The sequence below is a fragment of the Neoarius graeffei genome, chromosome 1, assembly GCF_027579695.1.
Source record: "Neoarius graeffei isolate fNeoGra1 chromosome 1, fNeoGra1.pri, whole genome shotgun sequence".
Taxonomy (NCBI): domain Eukaryota; kingdom Metazoa; phylum Chordata; class Actinopteri; order Siluriformes; family Ariidae; genus Neoarius; species Neoarius graeffei.
Genome location: NC_083569.1, coordinates 7,524,230 through 7,543,734, shown reverse-complemented (window position 1 = coordinate 7,543,734; position 19,505 = coordinate 7,524,230). Strand labels below are relative to the sequence as shown.

Sequence of the window (19,505 nt, the reverse complement as noted above, 5' to 3'; positions counted from 1 at the left end):
TTGATTTCATACACCGAGAATGATTCACCTCTCACACGTAAGGAAAACGAATGGTGTTAATAAAAAGGATATTTTTATATTGAAGTCAATTTTTGTGATGAGTCATAAACGTCATATTGTACTTTGTTATTAAAGCTTAGGTAAGACTCTATTTGGTGCAACTAACTAAGGTGGGGTTTACATTAGACCGTATCAGCGGATCATCAGATTAACGTTTTTAAAAATGATTAGCGTGCACACAGCAACGCCAATACACGATGCGTCAGTGCGGCTCATCGCTTCCTCCTCAGCGGCTGCGCTCCAAATCACTCCGCCCTGAACAGCGAGTGCCCTCTGGCGGCCCTGCGCAGCTCACAGAGCGCGCGAGTGAAGCGCACGAGCAGTGATTCGGGACTGAGCCGCTGTGCGCAAGTCACTTACCACTTGCAAGTGGAAGGATGGCAAGCCTAAAGACCATCATAACTACACAATGGGCAGTATTTGCATCAGTATTTGCAGTATTTTCATACTTTTATACTCTTTAATGAAAGGTGATACAAGGCGGAAGTCCGCGCCGTTTTTCAGCAGCCGCGTCACATGACCAACGCCAGCGAATCAGGAAGGTGGATGTCACAGTGACGTTGTCCAATGACGACGCCAGCTAGAGCTCAGCACAGCGTATCCGCGTATTCTCAATGTTTACACAGCACCGGACCAGACACGATCTGGATTGAATACGTGGACCCTGGCGGATTCCCGTTTCCCGGCGTTTCCAGGCGTTTTAATGTAAACGGACAGTGCATCCACGAAGCAAACGAGACAGATACGGTCTAATGTAAACTTGGCCTAACTCGTCTTACTTATTACCGTCCTTTGCATACTCCTAAATACAACGTTAAAGTTCATTCACAGCAATAATTTTGCTTCAGTCCTTTAACGATCCTACCTGAGCTCTCCGACTCATTAAGCACAACCTGGAGGTTGATTTATGAAACCAGGGAAGGAAGAGAATGCTTTTTCACAGGCGTCTTACTTTCCCTCCTGCATGGCGTGAGGCACATACACACGTTTTGCTTTATGTTTACATAAGCAGTGCCCAGTCGGAAGGAGATCTGACTTTTTTTTTTTTTTTCTCCTCTCCCCTCCTCAGAAGTCCAAACACGCCATGGTGTCGGAATTCAGTCATCGTGCCAACATTTACATTTGTTCATTTGGCTTTCAGATCCAGAGTGACTCGTGAGTGAACCCTGCGTCCAGCCACGCTTCAGGTTCGTACTGAAAAAAAAAAAGTTCCATTTGAGAGAGGAATTGTTGATAAAGTCTGTATTTCTAAACATGTCGTAGTGTTATGATATTTAACGTTATACAAAAAAGTTTCTGCGGTTGATCGAAAAGGTTTTTTTTTTTGTTAGCTGCTCAGGGAAATTCTGGCTTGTTTGCTCAGTCAGAACAACACTTTAATGAAAACCAAACCGCAATGAACAGCGCAATTAAGCCTTTTCTCAGTGCCTTCCAAATTTCTCTCTCAGAAAATCGTGTCACTTGTGCACACAGTGATGAAAAAATAATGAAAGTTGTAACCTTCTGTTCTCGGGTCCTTATTAAAGAGGAAACTATGCTTGTGCGCGCTGCTAGCTTAAGCAAGCAACAAAAAAAAGGTGTGTTCGCTAATTGTGCGTTTTTTTTTTTTAAGTTTATCTTGTAACATGTTACTGTTCCTTTGGTCCTTATTGACTCTTGGAGGTTCTTAAAGATTCGACTGAATGTCCTCATTAAAGCAAACAAACTCGTCATGTAAGATACTAATTAGTATCATAAATGTGTCCAAAATAGAACATTTGGCAGTGTGCTAGTATAGGAAATTAATCAGTGATGTAAAGCAGATTTACATCTTGAGGTATTTTTCTCCTGTATACTGCTGCAAGTTGCTGATTTTATTGTATGACGCTTGATATGTTGTATCCGTTTACATTTGGGGTCCAGGCACCAAGGGTTTGACCAGTAAACGGCAGGATTATTAAGACTGTTGGACCCAGGCGTAGCCCACGGACTCTGTAGTGCAACTTGGGCCCTGTTTACATTATTTCGAATCAGCGGATCATCAGATTAACGTTTTTAAAACGATTCGCGTACACACACAAATAGCAGGAAGTGAAGTCCGTGCCGTTTTTCAGCAGTCGCGTCACATGACCAACGTGGCATGACCAACGCCAGCGAATCAGGAAGGTGGATGTCACAGTGATGTTGTCCAATGACGACGTCAGCTAGAGCTCAGCACTGCGTATCCTCGTTCCTCAATGTTTACACAGCACCGGATCAGATACGTACTGGGTTGACTACGTGGGCCCTGGCGGGTTCAAATTGTTCCGCTTGTGGAGTCATTTCCCGGCGTTTTAATGTGCATGGGCAGTGCATCCGCAACGAAAACGATACGGATACGGTCTAATGTAAACACCACATTGGTGTTGTTGTCAAGACCATCTAAACCGAGATCAAGTTATGACCAAGACCAAAGTGTATTGAGACCAGGACGTTGATGGGGTGGGGGGGGTCAGGTCGAGACCAGGATGTTGAGGGGGTGGGGGAGGGGTGATGGCCCTTAACAATAATGAAAATTTTGAATTTGCAATGAGTCATATTATTGGTCCCATTTGAAGCAGGAAGTTTTACATTCAGTCACAGTAATGATGTGAACAAATAACTCGGACAGTTTAGTGAAATTCCCACAATTGTGGAGAATTTCACAATTGTGAAATTCCCTGGTCGAGTACAACCAGGCTTGTAGTACTCAAGTCCAGGACTCGTGCCGTAATTTTAAGGACTTGACTTGGACTTGAGCACTGATGACTCTGACTCGTGCATTCACTGGATTCAGACTCATAAGTTGAAGACCATACCTGCAAACTTGTCGCTTTTTGGCGACAGTCACCTTTTTCATTGTCAATTGGGTCATTCACGTGAATCGTGTAGAACCGGAGAGTTTTTTTTTTGGGGGGGGGGGGGGGGGCGGCATCTGGGCTGATCATAATCTCAACTGAGCTCGCGCCTGTCAAGAGGGGGGGGTGGGCTTGCTGCCATGTTATAGGCCATTATTGGACAATTCTTATAATTGACATTTTTTCTGGACCAATCGGAATCTCAGCCTTTGCCTCAGGATCTTGAAACACACTGCCATCTATGTTCGCGCTTGTTAAGAGACCCCTGAACCTAATGTGGAAACTCTGATGGTAATTGAAGGTAAGTCAGCCTTTTTGGAGCTAAAACAACAGATATTTGTTTGCTAAAGCATGTTTCACAATTGGATCACGATCAGAAGCGACCAAACATTCGTGCGACCGATACATTTTCATATTGATCGTTAACTGTTGCCGAAATAATCGCATATGAAAAAGTAGTCGTGCAAAACCTACACGTCTAAAGCGACCGTTGTGCAATGCAAAAGCATGAAATCTTGCGATATATCTTGCGACTGTTGTACAATGAAAGCAGGTGTTGTAAGATAGTGCGATAGGGTGGCGCGAATCATCTGGTAATTGGACGATTGAACATGCGGCGCTCGTGCAATTAACGAATCCATGGTACGAGTGCACGTACAAGTCAGGTTAGAGTCGACGACGGATAAGTAATGCCAGCACGCCCAAACGTCTTCGCTGGAGTTCTTGGAGTTGTACTCGGACATTCAGCAATCCCAATAGACGGCGAGGAGGTATTGGTGCAGCAGCATCCATGGTCAGTGGTGGTCTGAAGCAGCTGACTATACAGAGTTTATATACTAGTGACAAAGCGTGGCAAATTGAAGCTGATAAATCGCGCACTGATAGTAAAACATTGCAAGATTGCATAAAATGTTGTGCAACAGTCTCATTGTTGCAAAACAAACGCACAGGGAGCTGCGATTCATCCTATGATCTTTAAAACTTGTGCATCAGTATTCATTCATTTTCATTATTCATGCAAAACATACTGAAAAATAGTGTTTTTCAGTTTCCCTCCATGGTGTTTGCGTGCGTAAGAGTGTTTGTGAAGCCCTTGTCCAGGCTAGAGAAGGAAAAAATAAATGTTTTTCAGTATAATATAATTTGTGTTTTGGTTCTTTTATTGTTTTCTTATTTCTTAACACTTACTTGAGTTCAGCGTCGGCGTCACCATTATCCGCGCACCCCCCCCCCCCCCCCCCCCCCCCCCGGACACGGTCACCTTTTTTTCTCTGACGAGTTTGCAGGTATGGAAGACGACGACTTGGATTTTTTTCTTTATTTTTGTAACGTGCTATAATAATTTGGCATAAGATATTTATAATCACATTAATTTTTATACTAACTTTTGTGCAAGAGAATGCACAGTCACCTGTTCATAAGTCACGTTCAGGAACAAGCTAATGTTAATGGCGCTAAAATGCCTGCAGAGAACACCCTTAGGATTGTCCACTTTGCTTATATAGACTTTAGGGGTGGCACGGTGGTATAGTGGTCATCACTTGCCCCTTTTCCACCAAAGCAGTTCCAGCGCTTGTTCGGGGTCAGTGCTTAGTTTGGAACCGGGTTTTCTGCTTCCACTGACAAAGAACTGGCTCTGGGGCCAGAAAAACCGGTTCCAGGCTAGCACCAACTCTCTGCTGGGCCAGAGGAAAGATCCGCTTATGGCGGGGGGGGGCGGAGTTGTTAAGACCAACAACAATAACAAGACTGCGAAAGATCGCCATTTTTAAGCGACGAGAAGCCGCAGCTGTACAAATGCGAAGTCATCCATTATTGTTGTTGTTGCTGCTTCTTCTGTGTTTTTGCTTCGATATTCGCGCCAAGGTTTATGCAAACGTAATGACGTAACTGACGTATACGGCGACGTAATGACATGGCTTCCCTTAGCACCGCGAGCTATGGAAAAGCAAACTGGTTCTCAGCTGGCTCACAAGTTGAACGAGTTGTGAACCAGCACTGGCCCCGAACCAGCCCTGGAACTGATTTGGTGGAAAAGGGGTAACTGTTGCCTTACAGCAAGAAGGTTCCAGGTTCGAACCTCATGGCCGACAGGGGCCTTTCTGTGTGTGGAATTTGCATGTTCTCCCCGTGTCTGCGTGGGTGTGCTCCGGTTTCGCCCACAGTTCAGACATGCAGATTCGGTACACTGTAATTGGCACAAGCTGTAGTGGTTTCCCAGCCATAATGTATGTACGTATATATCTTCCTATGGCAAAGCTAATTAAATATTAAAAAAAAAAAAATCTCTTGTCCAGTGGGAAAAAATGCACTGCTATGTGTTCCATATGTAGAAGAACTATCAAGGAGACGACAGGGACGACCTTGAACTTGGTAACATTATTTGGTAAGACTCCACCTGGAGAAGGAAGTGACACGCTATGTTCATTGCTCTGTTGATAGCGGGGCTTGTTGAGCGATGAACAAGCTTTTTATCTGTAGCCTATTAACTAAGGCCCTGTCCACATGGCAACGGATTCAGGTGACTCCGATACAATTGCTTATCGTTTAGGCCTGGCGTCCACACGGCACCGGCGTTTTGGGTGCCCAAAACGCAATCTTTTTGAGAACGGGTTCCAGAGTGGAAAGATCTGGCAACGTTGCCGTTGTGAAGTCGTCTGGATGAGTAGAACGGATTTGTTTATGATGACGTCACAACCACATGACTGTCAGTGCTTCACGCCGGGTAGAAGTGTAACGAATATCACCAGGAAAAAGCCTTACAGAGCACTAGTGAGAGCGAAACATGAGCTTGGATATTATTATTATTATTATTATTATTATTATTATGTTCAGTGTTAGTTCACAGTAGTAATGCAAGAAGCAGAATAGTGACAGTAATAGTGAAGCAAAAACATGCAATTGTACAAACACTGCAGCTCTACAGCAAAATATTCATTTATGAAATGGTCTGATTCTTAACACCAGTAGTGCCAATGATCTTCTCATTGCAATGCGAGTTGTCAACAAATCCTCTAACTTGGTTCATGAAACGCGCTTACAAAATATTTTCACTGTGAATATTTATTGTGTAATGGTGCAATCCCGCCAGCAAAAATAGGGGAAAAAAGGAGCGATCTCACCTCTTCAGATGTTGATTTAAGTCCGACAATACATTCCTCAAAAAGGGCGTAGAGGAGCAAATTAATCCAATTTATTCCGGACCATTAAAGACGCCGCCTTCCGCGTAGAATCATACGTCATCCTCGCCGCCATATTGGAGAGGTCAAAGCGAAGAATACTAAAGATTAGCTGCGTTTAACTGTACCAACAGGTTTACCGTCCAAACGAGATCATATGGGATTACCTTTCACAGGTGAGAAACAACAAATTAATCCATCAACGTGTAGCATTCAATTTATTCCGGACCATTGAAGACGCCGCCTTCCGCGTAGAATCATACGTCATCCTCGCCGCCATTTTGGATAGGTCAAAGCGGAGAATAAAGATTAGCTGCGTTTAACTGTACCAACAGGTTTTCTGTCCAAACGAGATCACATGGGATTACCTTTCACAGGTGAGACTGGAAAAATACTTTTCATTGTATTTGGTCATTATAATGTAATTTTACAAACAGATTTTCCTGACTTTGTGGCTAATATGAAGTCTCGCGCATAATAGTTTATGCGCATGCGTCGTTACTACTTCTATTGTTCTGGTGTCTCCGAAGGGATCGTCTTACAGCGCCCCTAGAGGTGTGGCATGTGTATTGCATCGTTTTCAGCAAGCGTTGCGTTGCCATATGGACCTGATATTTTACTGATTGTTGCCCATTTGGACGCGATATATTTTTAAATAACATCTTGTTCGCGTTGTCGTGTGGATGTAGCCTAAATTGGGGCAGTCAAGCAGTAACGTTAGTCCAACACCATAGCAGAGACGCTTTCACATAAAGGCAGCAACAGCCACCGCCAAATGGTGCGATTGGAGTCTTGTTCTCAGACTTGACTCAATGTTTTCTTTAATGACTTGGACTCGAGGTTTAGTGACTCGACTACAGCACTTGCAAGTGTAACCTTTTTCTTTCTTTTTTCCAGTTTCACGTACATGTATGAAATTTCATAGCCGTGTGACTTAACAGGTATATCACATATGGAGTTGATTTTAGATCATATTTACCATGAGTTACCTTCACTCGTACCACGTTGTGATGTCAGACCAGCCAATGTTGCTGCACCCTTCATGCTTGGACCTGCTGCTTGCAGCTGTAGTTACAGTTGTTGAACATCATCTGAAAAAAGATCACTTGTTTTTATTACTGCAGCTATTAACAGTCATTCTCTCGCTCAACGTTAGTAAAACCAAAAAAGCAGCTTGTCGTGTTACCAAAAAACCACAATCCGTGTAAATCCTTTTGTCCTGAAGACTTTCCTGTGGTGGAAAACCTACTGCCAGTGGAGACTCCTTACAGAAAACCTTGGTTGTCTACATTGTATGGTCAAGCCTGAAAGTCTGCACATCCCTTTCACCTTCTCCACGTTTTATGTTAGACTTATTCTACAATAGATTGTTCATTTTTTGTCACAAAATTCTACACAAAATAGCCCATAATGACAAAGTGAAAGCAGGTTTTTAGACATTTGTGCTAATTTATTAAAAATTAAAGTGTAAAATATCATATGTGCACATCCTTTATGACACCCAAAAGTGAGCTGAGGTGCATTTTGTTTCCACTGATACTGTTTGAGATGTTTCTACAACTTAATTGGAGTCCACCTGTGGTAAGTTCCATTGATTGGACATGATTGGGGATTACCAACACCTGCTTATATAAGGTCCCACCATTGACAGTGCATGTCAGAGCAAACTCCAAGCCATGGGGTCAAAGGAATTATCTGCACATCTCAAACAGGATTGTGTCAAGGCATAGATCTGGAGAAGGGTACAGAAAAATTGCTGTAGCTTTATAGGTCCCAAAGAGCACAGTGGCCACCATCATTCGTAAATGGAAGAAGGTTGGAACCATCAAGAATCTTCCTAGACCTGGCCACCCGGCCAAACTGAGCAATCGGGGAAGACGGGCCTTGGCCAGGTAGGTGAGCAGGAACCTGAGGCTCACTCTGACAGAGCTCCGGCGTATCCTTGTGGAGATGGGAGAACCGTTCGGAAGATCAACCATCCAGGCAACACTCCACAAATCAGGCCTTTATGGTAAAGTGGCCAGACAGAAGCCACTCCTTAGTAAAAGGCACATGACAGCCCGTTTGAAGTTTGCCAAAAGGCACCTAGAGGACTCTCAAACCATGAGAAACAAGATTCTCTAGTTTGATGAAACCAAAATTGAACTTTTTGTCCTGAATACCAAGTGTCACATCTGGAGGAAACCAGGCACCGCTCATCTAGCTAATGCCAGTGAAGCATGGTGCCACGTTTTGGGTTTTTTTTTTTTCAGCAGTGGGAACGGGGCGACTAGTCCTGATGGAGAGAAAGATGAATGCAGCTAAGTACCCTGAGATCCTTGAAGAAAACCTGCTCCAGAGAGCTCTGGACCTCAGACTGGGGCCAAGGTTTACCTTTCAACATGACAACGACCTGAAGCACACAGCTAAGAGAACAAAGGAGTGGCTTCAGAGAAAGTCTGTGAATGTCCTTGATACCCCTTTTCCACCAAATCAGTTCCAGGGCTGGTTCGGGGCCAGTGCTGGTTCACAACTCGTTCAACTTGTGAGCCAGCTGAGAACCAGTTTGCTTTTCCATAGCTCGCGGTGCTAAGGGAAGCCACGTCAGTTACGTCGCTGTATACGTCAGTTACGTCGCTACGTTTGCATAAACCTTGGCGTGAACATCGAAGTAAAAACAACACGGAAGAAGCAGCAGCAGCAACAACAATAATAATTAAAGCCGCAAGCGGCCTCGACGGGCCCTCGCGCCAGCGGCCAAGGGGGGCGGGGGCATGCGTCCCCGCGAAATACCTTCCACAGCTTCTTTGGCAAGAGACATTACTCCCACAATGGTGACAAAGCACAGAATTGGACACAGAGTACACGGTGCGCTGAGATGTTGTCATGGACAGAACATTTTATGCCATGGCTTCCCAACCAAATTAATGTATTTACCTCATCAGTCACCCAGCTATAGCTACATAGGATTGTCTTCTGTTAGACATCTATTAGTCTGTATATAATGCTACAACACTTGCTCCCGACTGCCTACCCATTCCCCACAAGTCATGTGTGTTTAAGGCAACCAAAACAACATACTCCTGGTGCCTCATGATTGTAAAAACCTCTCCTGCAACTGCTACAGCGCAATGAGCGCCCCCAGTGGTCCACAATTCATGTGTGTTTAAGGCAACCAAAACAACATACTCCTGGTGCCTCATGATTGTAAACACCTCTCCTGCAACTGCTACAGCGCAATGAGCGCCCCCAGTGGTGAAAGTTCACCAAATTTGGTATACATGTCAAGGGACCTATGAAGAGTTGTTTTGTAAAGTTTGATCAAGTTTGACCAATCAGAAGCCGAGATATAAATTGTTGCCTGAAAACAGCGCCCCCAGCGGCAAAAGTTCACAAAATTTGGCACATATGTCAGGTGACCTGTTAAGAGTGTGCGTATCAAGTTTGATCAAGATTGAGAAAATAGAAGATGAGATATTGATTTTTGAAGAATAAATTTTTTGGTTTCTCCCATGTCAGTAGGTGGCGCTATGCTGCACATGAGCGATTATGAGTTGGAAAAATAAGTGTCTACAACAGCAACGTACTATCACAAGGTAGTGGTGTGAAGGAGAAGCATTATGGAATTATTTACCAAAAACCTGTTTTGGAGCAATTGCGTTGGCCAAAAACAGCGCCCCCCATGGACGAAAATTCCCAAAATGTGGTGTACATGACATGGGAGGTAGTAAGAGGGTGGCCGTGAAGTTTGACCAAATTTGAGGAAAGATTGGATTTTTTGCCCAAAAATAGCGCCCCCAGTGGCGAAATATCACAGAAATTGGGTAACATGTCAGATGCCCAATGAGTGATTTGCGTGTGAAGAATGAGCAGTTTTGAGCAATTTGAAGATATGTTATGAATTTTTAAGCATGTAAAATTTTGCATTGAAAATTGATTGACGTATAACTTCTGAACGGTTTATTCTACGTGAAACGTATTTAGGAACTTTTGTCAGCCATGTCTGTAGATGATGTGTATCAATTTTGGTGACATTCCTATGAACGGTCTAGGAGGAGTTGCACCGTCTTCGTGGCCATGCATTTCGCACAAAAGTGAAATTACCTCACTTCCTGTTGGGCGTGGCTAATGCATTGGCATTACATTTTTGTCCGGCTTAGTGAGATACATATGCGAACCAAATGGCATGCCACTACTACAAACTACATGGCAACCAGGCACCTTAATGCGGGAGGCCAAAATCACAATGAGTTAGGGGGCGCTATAGAGGCCCTGAGGCCCGCCTGGATCTGGGCTTCTGGTTCTCAGTAGCGGTGGGAGTCTAAGAAAAAGGAGCCAAATTTCGTGCGATGTCGACCATAGCAAGCGCCCCAAAAAGGGTCTTGTAAAGAGTTTGCTTGCCAAGTTTGACAAATCAGAAGCTGCAATATCATTTCTGCCATAACCAGCACACCCAGGGGCGAAAGTGCACAAAATTTGGCGTACATGTCAGGTGAGCTATGAAGAGTTTGCGTATGAAGTTTGATGACAATTGAGTAAACAGAAGATGAGATATAGATTTTTGAAGAATAAATTTTTTGGTTTTTCCCATGTCAGTAGGTGGCGCTATGCTGTACATGAGTGAGTATGAGATGGAAAAATAAGTGTCCACAACAGCAACGCACTATCACAAGGTAGTGGTGTGAAGGAAAAGCATTATGGAATTATTTACCAAAAACCCGTTTTGGAGAAATTGCGTCGGCCAAAAACAGCACCCCCCATGGACGAAAATTCCCAAAATGTGGTATACATGACATGGGAGGTAGTAAGAGGGTGGCCGTGAAGTTTGACCAAATTTGAGGAAAGATTGGATTTTTTGCCCAAAAATAGCGCCCCCAGTGGCGAAATATCAAAGAAATTGGCTAACATGTCAGAAGCCCAATGAGTGATTAGCGTGTGAAGTATGAGCAGTGTGGAGCAATTAGAAGATTTGTTATGAATTTTTTAGCATGTAAAATTTTGAAGTGAAAATTGATTGACGTATAACTTCTGAACGGTTTATCCTACGTGAAACGTATTTAGTAACTTTTGTCAGCCATGTCTGTAGATGACGTGTATCAATTTTGGTGACATTCCTATGAACGGTCTAGGAGGAGTTGCGCCGTCTTCGTGGCCATGCATTTCACACAAAAGTGAAATTACCTCACTTCCTGTTGGGCGTGGCTAATGCATTGGCATTACATTTTTGTCCGGCTTAGTGAGATACATATGCGTACCAAATGGCATGCCACTACTACAAACTACATGGCAACCAGGCACCTTAATGCGGGATGCCAAAATCACAACGACTTAGGGGGCGCTATAGAGGCCCTGAGCCCCGGCCAAGTGTGGGCTTTTGGTTCTGAGTAGCGGTGGCAATTCTCGGAAGTGGCGCCAAATTTCGCGCGTTTTCGCCCATGGCAAGCGCCCCGAAAATGGCCCAACAGCGGAGAAAAATAAAGAAGAAGAAGACGACGGAAGAAGAAGAAGAAGAAGACGGAAGAAGAATAATAATAGTGAACTCTTACAAGAACAATAGGGCCTTCGCCCTATAGGGCTCGGGCCCTAATAATGCATGACTTCGCATTTGTACAGCTGCTGCTTCTCGTCGCTTAAAAATGGCGATCTTTCACGGTCTTATTGTTGTTGGTCTTAACAACTCCCCCCCCCCCCCCCCCCCCCCCCCCCCCCCCCCGCTGACGTAAGCGGTTCTTTCCTCTGGCCCAGCAGAGAGTTGGTGCTAGCCTGGAACCGGTTTTTCTGGCCCCAGAGCCAGTTCTTTGTCAGTGGAAACAGAAAACCTGGTTCCAAACTAAGCACTGGCCCCGAACCAGCCCTGGAACTGCTTTGGTGGAAAAGGGGCATGAGTGGCCCACAGGGGTGATAGCGTTCCGGCGCCGCGCCGGATTTCCGGCGTACCGTGGCTGGGGGAAAAAAAAATTTTAGTTCGCCCATTGTCCTGTGTCATTCTGAGATGCGCAGATAGACAGTAAAGGGAATTCGGAATTCCCTTTACTGTCTATCTGCGCATCTCAGAATGACACAGGACAATGGGCGAACTAGATTTTTTTTTTTCCCCCCAGCCACGGTACGCCGGAAATCCGGCGCGGCGCCGGAACGCTATCACCCCTGGGCCCAGCCAGAGCCCAGACCTGAATCCAATTGAACATCTGTGGAAGGAGCTGAAAATGGCTGTGTACCGATGCTCCCCATCCAACCTGACGGAGCTTGCAAGGATATGCCAAGAGGAATGGGCAAAAATGTCCAGAAACAAGTGTGCCAAGCTTCTAGCTTCTTTCCCAAGACGCCTTGAAGCTGTAATTCCTGCCAAAGGTGCATCAGCCGAAGGGTGTGTACAGATATGTAACCCCTAAATAGCCTATTTTTGTCAGTAAAATAAAGTCATGTTTTCTAAAAACCTGTTTTCACTTTGTCATTATGGGTTATTTTGTGTAGAATTTTGTGAGAAAAAATGAACTCCGTCTGTTGTAGACTAAAGGCCTCTGCATGCTCTTGCGACAAGGCTTTCGCAGATAGCTTTTCGCAGACAGTTGTAATTTATCGTTGAGCGGGGAGTTATAGGCGTGCGCGATGTTATTCACCGGCACCATTTGTAGAAATCTAGTTGCCCGAACTCAGAACATGGTTGCCCAAATATTACATTTTATTTTTTATTCAACCTTCTCAGACGCTGTCTGTATCAACAAGCATTGACACTAGCGCCCCGTGCGAGTAATGCGCTAATTAGTCATGCAGGGAAGGACATACCAATAGACAGTCCCCCCAGGATTCCGCGGGCCTTTTTTGTGGTTGTTGCGGGCTAAAATGTCTGATGTTGCGGGGGTTTTTTCCAAAAAATTGCGATAAAAGTTGTGGTGTTTTTTAGGTTTTTCTTGCGATTACATTGTGGGAAGAAGTGAAAGTTGTGAGAAATTGTTGCGATTTTCTCTTTTTGTGATTAAAATTGAGTGATGTTAAATATTAAGTTATTACTGAAAAACTATTGATTAAAAAAACAGACACTGAGAAATGGTCCTATAAACAACTTTACCAGGACTACAAAAATGCAGAAAAATAGGCTTTACTTATCCAAATGCACCTGTTGGTTCAAAAGTTAAAGTGCAGAGAACCTCACAGCACAACATGAAGTTACCTTCAAATATAATATAAATGCCTCAGCTTTCATGTAAGGAAAAAAAAACCTAATACTAGTGCTGTGTGCAGGCAGTCTCTCCTGAAGACTAAATTAAACAATTATAAACTAATAAAATAAATGGCTCAGGCTTCATAGAAGGAAAAAAACAATTTGAACAGAATCTCACAGTATGATGCTGAAGCTGCCTGAACAATGGAAAATAAAATACCATTTTGGCAAAAATCCATTAATTTCTTGTATTAAGTAAAAAAAAATAAAGTGCGCACAGTCCTTCACTGTAAACATAACACACTTTCAGTAACAGAATTTAAGCCTATATAAACACTGACTCGCACATCATGCAATGTTGCCAGATACTGCTGACGTTTTCCAGCCCAAAATATGTTCAAAATGCACTTGAAACCGCCCAATCTGGCAACACTGCGCACATGCTGCTTCTCTTGAATGTATACACGGAAGTAAGGCGGAAGGTAGTTTGTCGACGTCACCTCAAGACGATGCCAACGATTGGTCAAACTTGCAGGAACGTTGCGGTGATTGGATATAATTGCAACACCGCCCTGAATTCGCGGGGATTGGTTGAATTTGCGTTGAAGTTGCGAATCGCAACATCGCGAAATCCTGGAGGGTCTGAATAGAACACTGAATATGCACTACGCGTTAATTATTAGCAATGGGAAACTGCATTGCGAGCCCGCGATGTGCAAATGTGAATTCCGCTAGTTGTTGAACATCCCGTAATGATAACACGGACGCGGTCTTTCTGAGTCAAACAATCGCAAATCGTGATGGAATTTCATCATAATATGAATGAATAAACATCGTTTTTCACGCAAGTTGACATATTTGGGTAGTTGCCCGATCGGGCAAGCATTTGTGAGAGTCTGGTTGTCCGAATCTATTGAATGGTTGCCCCGGGCAATCGGGCTACTGTTAATGTCAAGCCCTGCTCACCCGGACTCACTTTTTATTTTTCACTTTAACGAGGATTAATAATAATAATAATAATAATAATAGGAAGACGAAAACAGGTTTTCAAGAAACCCAGCAACATAAACGAGTCCTGAAGACTTTCCCATAGGGGAAAAACTACTGATTGTTGCTCGAGACTCCTACATACTAGGGCTGGGTATCACCAGGTACCTCACGATACGATACTATGGCGATATTTTGCCCACGATAACGATAATATCACGGTACAGCGATTCTGCGATAATTGATATATTGCAAGAAATTTCAACCACATCACGATATCTGTGTCACTGAAGAAAATCAGAATTTATTGACCACTGTAAAATTACATTTCACATACATAACTACACACTCTTGCCAGACATGTATTTGTCTCTATTCCACTGCTGGCAAAACCAAGAGTTGCTTCACTACAACATACAGAAAATTCCCATTTCTGTGCTAGTATTCTCAACTTTTCTGTAAGCATGGACACATCAGTGCTGCTTAACAAGCAGAATCAAATTGTTTTATGAAAACTTAAAACTTGCACTGCAGACTGCACATACATTTCAGCGCTAACACTAATATCAATTTGTTCTTGGTAAACTTGAGAACATATGCCTGAGAACATTTAACTTGTGCTTATTTTGCAGGAACAACACATTGAAAAGTGCAGTGTGCATCTTAGGCCGAATCCCATTTCACCCCTTGGACATACCCCTTGGCCCTTCCCCTCCATTTTGCGCGTTCACCTGAAGGGGTAGGGGTATCCCAATCCCAGTTAACGCGGAGGGGTAGGGGAAGGGGTAGGGCTTCTGTACCCCTCCAAACGGAGATTTTCCTGGAGCTGACTCCGAACGAAGGGGTTTGAGTGATTTCCCACAATGCCATGCGGATTTCAGCGAGATTTCAAGCGGATTTCAGAAAGATGGCGGTTCCCGCGGCGAAAGATTGTCATAAATGTATTTTCTCCATTATTTACGTGTTTTAAGTTGTTATCCAGAGGAAACACGCCGCTTGATTCGCTTTCGAGCTGAGAATGAGCAGCGATTTCTGAAATCCAAGCTGCTGCTAAAAAGCTTTGGGAGTGAGTATTGTTTTCGGTTGCTTGACTGCGTACGTTTTGTTCTGTTATTCTCGCTTTTATTGTTTACATGAGTGTTCTGACACCTCATTCTGTCGGATGTGGTGCACGAAGCGCCAAAGATATCCCATTCAGTGGTGTTGGTTAACAAATCACACCCTGCCAGCAGAGATTTCTGCCTCTGGCTCTGACTGTAGCGGCTGGTCGCAGCCAGTGACGCATTTGGTCGCGTTTTGCTAACGTAAACGCTGACGGAGGTACGCGATGACGTATGCGATCGTTGAAGGGCTATCCCAATACGTAGGGGTTGAATTTCAAGCCCTATCCCTTGTAGCTCAGTTTCAAGGGGAAGGGGGAGGGGAAGGGGTAGGGGTAGAAATTAGAATTGGGATTGGGCCTAAGTCTCCTACTGCGCATGCGCGAAGCCTACTGCGCATGCGCAGAACACATGAATCAGCAAGTTCTCATACAGACCGGTTTATTATTCAAAACAAGGCATTACAAATTATTTGACTCGGCCAAAGACTCGATCAATACGCACAAAACATAAAAATCGGCAAATGCGTGAAATACTCACCGATTTTCTATCAGCCCAGCTGATCAGTAGGACAAAACTACTGTTGAATTTTCCTACCCTCCTGGATTTCGTGCATGCGCAGTAGGCTTGGTAGGACAAATCCAAGAGGTAGGATAACTTTACAGAACACCGGCTCACTACTTTTTTTTTTTTTTTTCCCTCCTTTCCTTTGGAATCCAAAGTGCCTCCAAACATCTGCCTTAAAGTTCGGCGGCGTCTCTAGGTTTACGTTAACAGCCATGCTTGCTTGTTTTTTTTCCTCACTGCAACCGCCGGGGGGAAAAAAGAGAAGACGAAGAGTGCCTTGCAGTGAGGGAGCGGCACAGCGACACCTCGCGGAGCGGAGGTGCGGAAGTCGTACTGGATTTACAACCCGTCTGAAACATGATTGATTATTTGAAAAAATATCGATTATTCAAATTTTGAGTATCGATATTGAATCAGAAGACAAAGTATCGTGATATATCGTCGTATCGATATTTTTGCACACCCCTACTACATACGTGATCTGTGAACAAGCTGTTACTATAGAAACGTTTCCGATTTTGTAATTGCTGTTCTTTTGGCCAATCAGAATGGAGAATTCAGCAGCACTTTATGATGTGGAAATTGTCGCGAAGTCTTAGTTTGAGCTGCGTGCTAATAGTCCTAGTTGCTGACTGTAATGTGGTGGATGGTGAACATTTAATGCTCAGTTCTCAGCTTAATTACCCCAGGGCACCAGGAAGTGTGTGTGTGTATGTGCGCGCGCTGCTTGATTGTTGTTGTCCTGGCTGCATAATGCTTCTGTGATCAAACATTATCGACCCCAGCACTCAATAACCACAGCAGCTGTGGTTTTTCATTTTCAGGTCCAGTGCAAGACACAGTGAACGTTCACCCAGTTAAAGAGTCATGTAGATGGGTGGACAGATAGAGAAAGTTATTAAGCTTGGAGTCTGTCTTGCGAAACCTGACTCGCCAGTGAGACCTGCATCACTCCGTCTGAGCCGAGTTTGGAGCTTTGGGCCCGGGGTTTTGTGCCCAGTTTTCATCTGGAGTGTTGATGAAACCAGAGCTTGATGAGTCATCTCTCACCATCTGCTGGCACTCTTAAACACACCAGATACGACTTGGCTTTCTTTTCCCTGCCTACGTGTTTCAGCTGAGTGCAAGCGAAGGTTTCTATCTTCCCCCCCCCCCAAGGAAAGTGGTTATTCTTTGTGCGTAAACTCCATGAGGGTTTTATTGCGCTTCCTTTTCCAGCTCATAAACCTCAGCAAGAGAGGACACGGCGGCAGTGTGGCGCGGTACATTTTGTCTGTTACATTGTTCTGGTGATGAATGGCATTCCTGACTAACCCAACACGCCCACTCGTCCGTTTCTCATTATGCGGCATGAGTGTGTTTCGTAATCAGCTATGCATATCGATTAGTCATGTGACCAGCATTGAAATCTTAGTTTGATTTATTACCTGATTAATCCGATCTTCAGCTGTACAGTTTCGGCGTAGCCTCTTGCCTGAGGACTTGTGCATTCTGACATGCTTTTCAGCTCACCACGTTTGTAACGAGTGGTTATTTGAATTCCTGGCTGGTCTACTCTCAGCTCTCTCAAGGCACTATAAGGCAGAAGGATCACTCAATGTTTTTTGCACCATTCTAGTCCCAATATTGTTCAAGTGTTGGTAAGGTTTTTATATTCGAAGTTAGAATACTGACACAACGCCTATGGACGGAGTTAGCAAGCCTGCTGTCTCTCTGTCATCTACCCGAGTTCATCAGAATTATCCAAGTTTGTTCTGCTTAGGCATGACACATTTATTTTATGTGACAACCGACAGCACGTGTGTGTTTGAACCTCCTTTAAAAGGCTCGAGTCTTCGTGTTGTGGGAATTGAAGCGGTGTGAAATGGGGTAATTGATGACTTGTCGTGGTGCGAAGGCAATTAGAAAGTCGCTCATTTTAGCAGGAGTGCGTAAGGACTAATTTGTAGACGTGTATAGTCTCTTTTCTTTGTGGATCGCGTTAACGGTTCCGAACAGAAGACGAAAGCGTTCCGTCATTTTAAAGTAATTAAATTTTCCTCGTTGCCAAAGGACAAGATGATACGTACACTATTGTCCAGTCTTATCAAATTGGTCCTGGTACACGTCCTTATATCCTTCTGCTTTCACTTTTTTATCTCCCCAATTATGCCTTGCAATTAAATTTAATATTGAAGGATCATACAAGTGAGATTTGCCTGCTCTCGGTACACGGTGACTCAGCTGAATTGTGTTTCAGACGTAGATGAAAAAGGCTGAAGGATAAAAGCCACCGTGCTTTTAAAAGTTTTAAGGAGAAACAACTTTTTAATTGCATGAATGAAGGCTTGGGAGTCTTTTTTTTTTTTTTTGACTCGTCACACTTTCAGATAGTTTCGGCTGAGTCATGTGACGGTGCAGGCCGCTTGTTATGGCTGGCTGTTTCCAGGACCAAAGGCCCCTTCGTTATTGCCAACATAGAGATTTTTGTTGGTAGATTCAGCAATTTTTAGACCCCTTTAATAACTTAAATTTTTATCATGCTGGCCAAAAGGCCCAAAGAGGGATTACGTCGTGGCGATGTCCGTCCCAGAAAAGGGTGCTCACCTTCTGAAATCCGTGCCTCTCATGGTCTTTGGAGGAATTTCACAAAATTTGACAGGATTCTTTGCTATATGTCGGTTAGGGCTGTGCCGATAGACGATGCCATCGTCCATCGACGATGGTGGTCATCCATCACGATGGAGAGCCACCATCATGATATCACGCCCCCTCCTGTCATAAACATGCATATATCATCTGGGCCTATTTAACCTAAAAAGTTAGTTTTTTGTTAGTTTAGTTAGTTTTGTTTAATATATAAATATATTATATATGTTAGTGCTGTCAAGCGATTAAAATATTTACAGTAAATCCTCTAATACTGGCCTGTATTCCATTACTGGCCGGGACTCTAATATTGGCCGGTCTCGCTGTCGGAGGAGGTAAATAATGGCCGGACTCTAATACAGGCCAGGGCTATAACCAACGATGTTTCTGAGATCATAGTGGCCTTACACAATCGTTCCGATCTGAAAGACAATTGTGATCAGTGGCGCCGCCAGGCGTATGGCCGTACGCACTAGGCGTACCTTGGGGAGAGAGATTTTTTTTTTTTTTTAATTATAATTGTTACCTGAATGCTTTGGCAATGCAACATAATTTGAGAGAGAGAGAGAGAGAGACGCGTGTGTGTGCCGGCGCATTTGTGTGCTTCAGGAGTGGGCGGGGTGTGCGTGACCAAGAAAGCTCATTGGTCAGTGCAGTTATACTTTTCTTGCACCACTGAGATTCTCTCCAGTTTTGAGAAACGGAGACAGACAATCGTCAGTAGTCAGAGCTTGTGCGAGAATTTATTGAGAAGCGAGTCAAAAATGAGTAAACGAACCCTGAAACAAACGAGCTTGTTTCAGACTTTTACGAAAAAGTCCAAAAGCAGTGATCCAGGGGTGTCATCTGCTTGCCAGTCCTCTCCAGTATCAGCTAGTAACACGGCACCGGCAGCTTCCACTCCTCCGCAACCGAGCAGCAGTACGCTGCAGCTGGATGCGAGCTCAGTGCCTTTGAGGGAATTGCCTTCATCTACCTCCGAGTTTGA

General features: G+C 44.1%; 1 protein-coding gene across 5 annotated transcripts in view; it reads left to right on the top strand.

Annotated features, from left to right (window-relative positions):
* Positions 1-19,505, top strand: part of dipk2aa (divergent protein kinase domain 2Aa) — a 112,556-nt gene that overhangs the window by 31,938 nt on the left and 61,113 nt on the right. For 2 of the 5 annotated variants that reach the window (XM_060921412.1, XM_060921385.1), the window contains exon 2: positions 1,202-1,247. The exons of 2 other annotated variants lie outside the window; for them this stretch is intronic. The gene's annotated coding sequence lies outside the window, so the exon portion shown is untranslated. Of the gene's footprint in view, positions 1-19; positions 38-1,201; positions 1,248-19,505 lie in introns of those variants that run through there. One more of the 5 variants, XM_060921422.1, reaches the window with a different exon arrangement.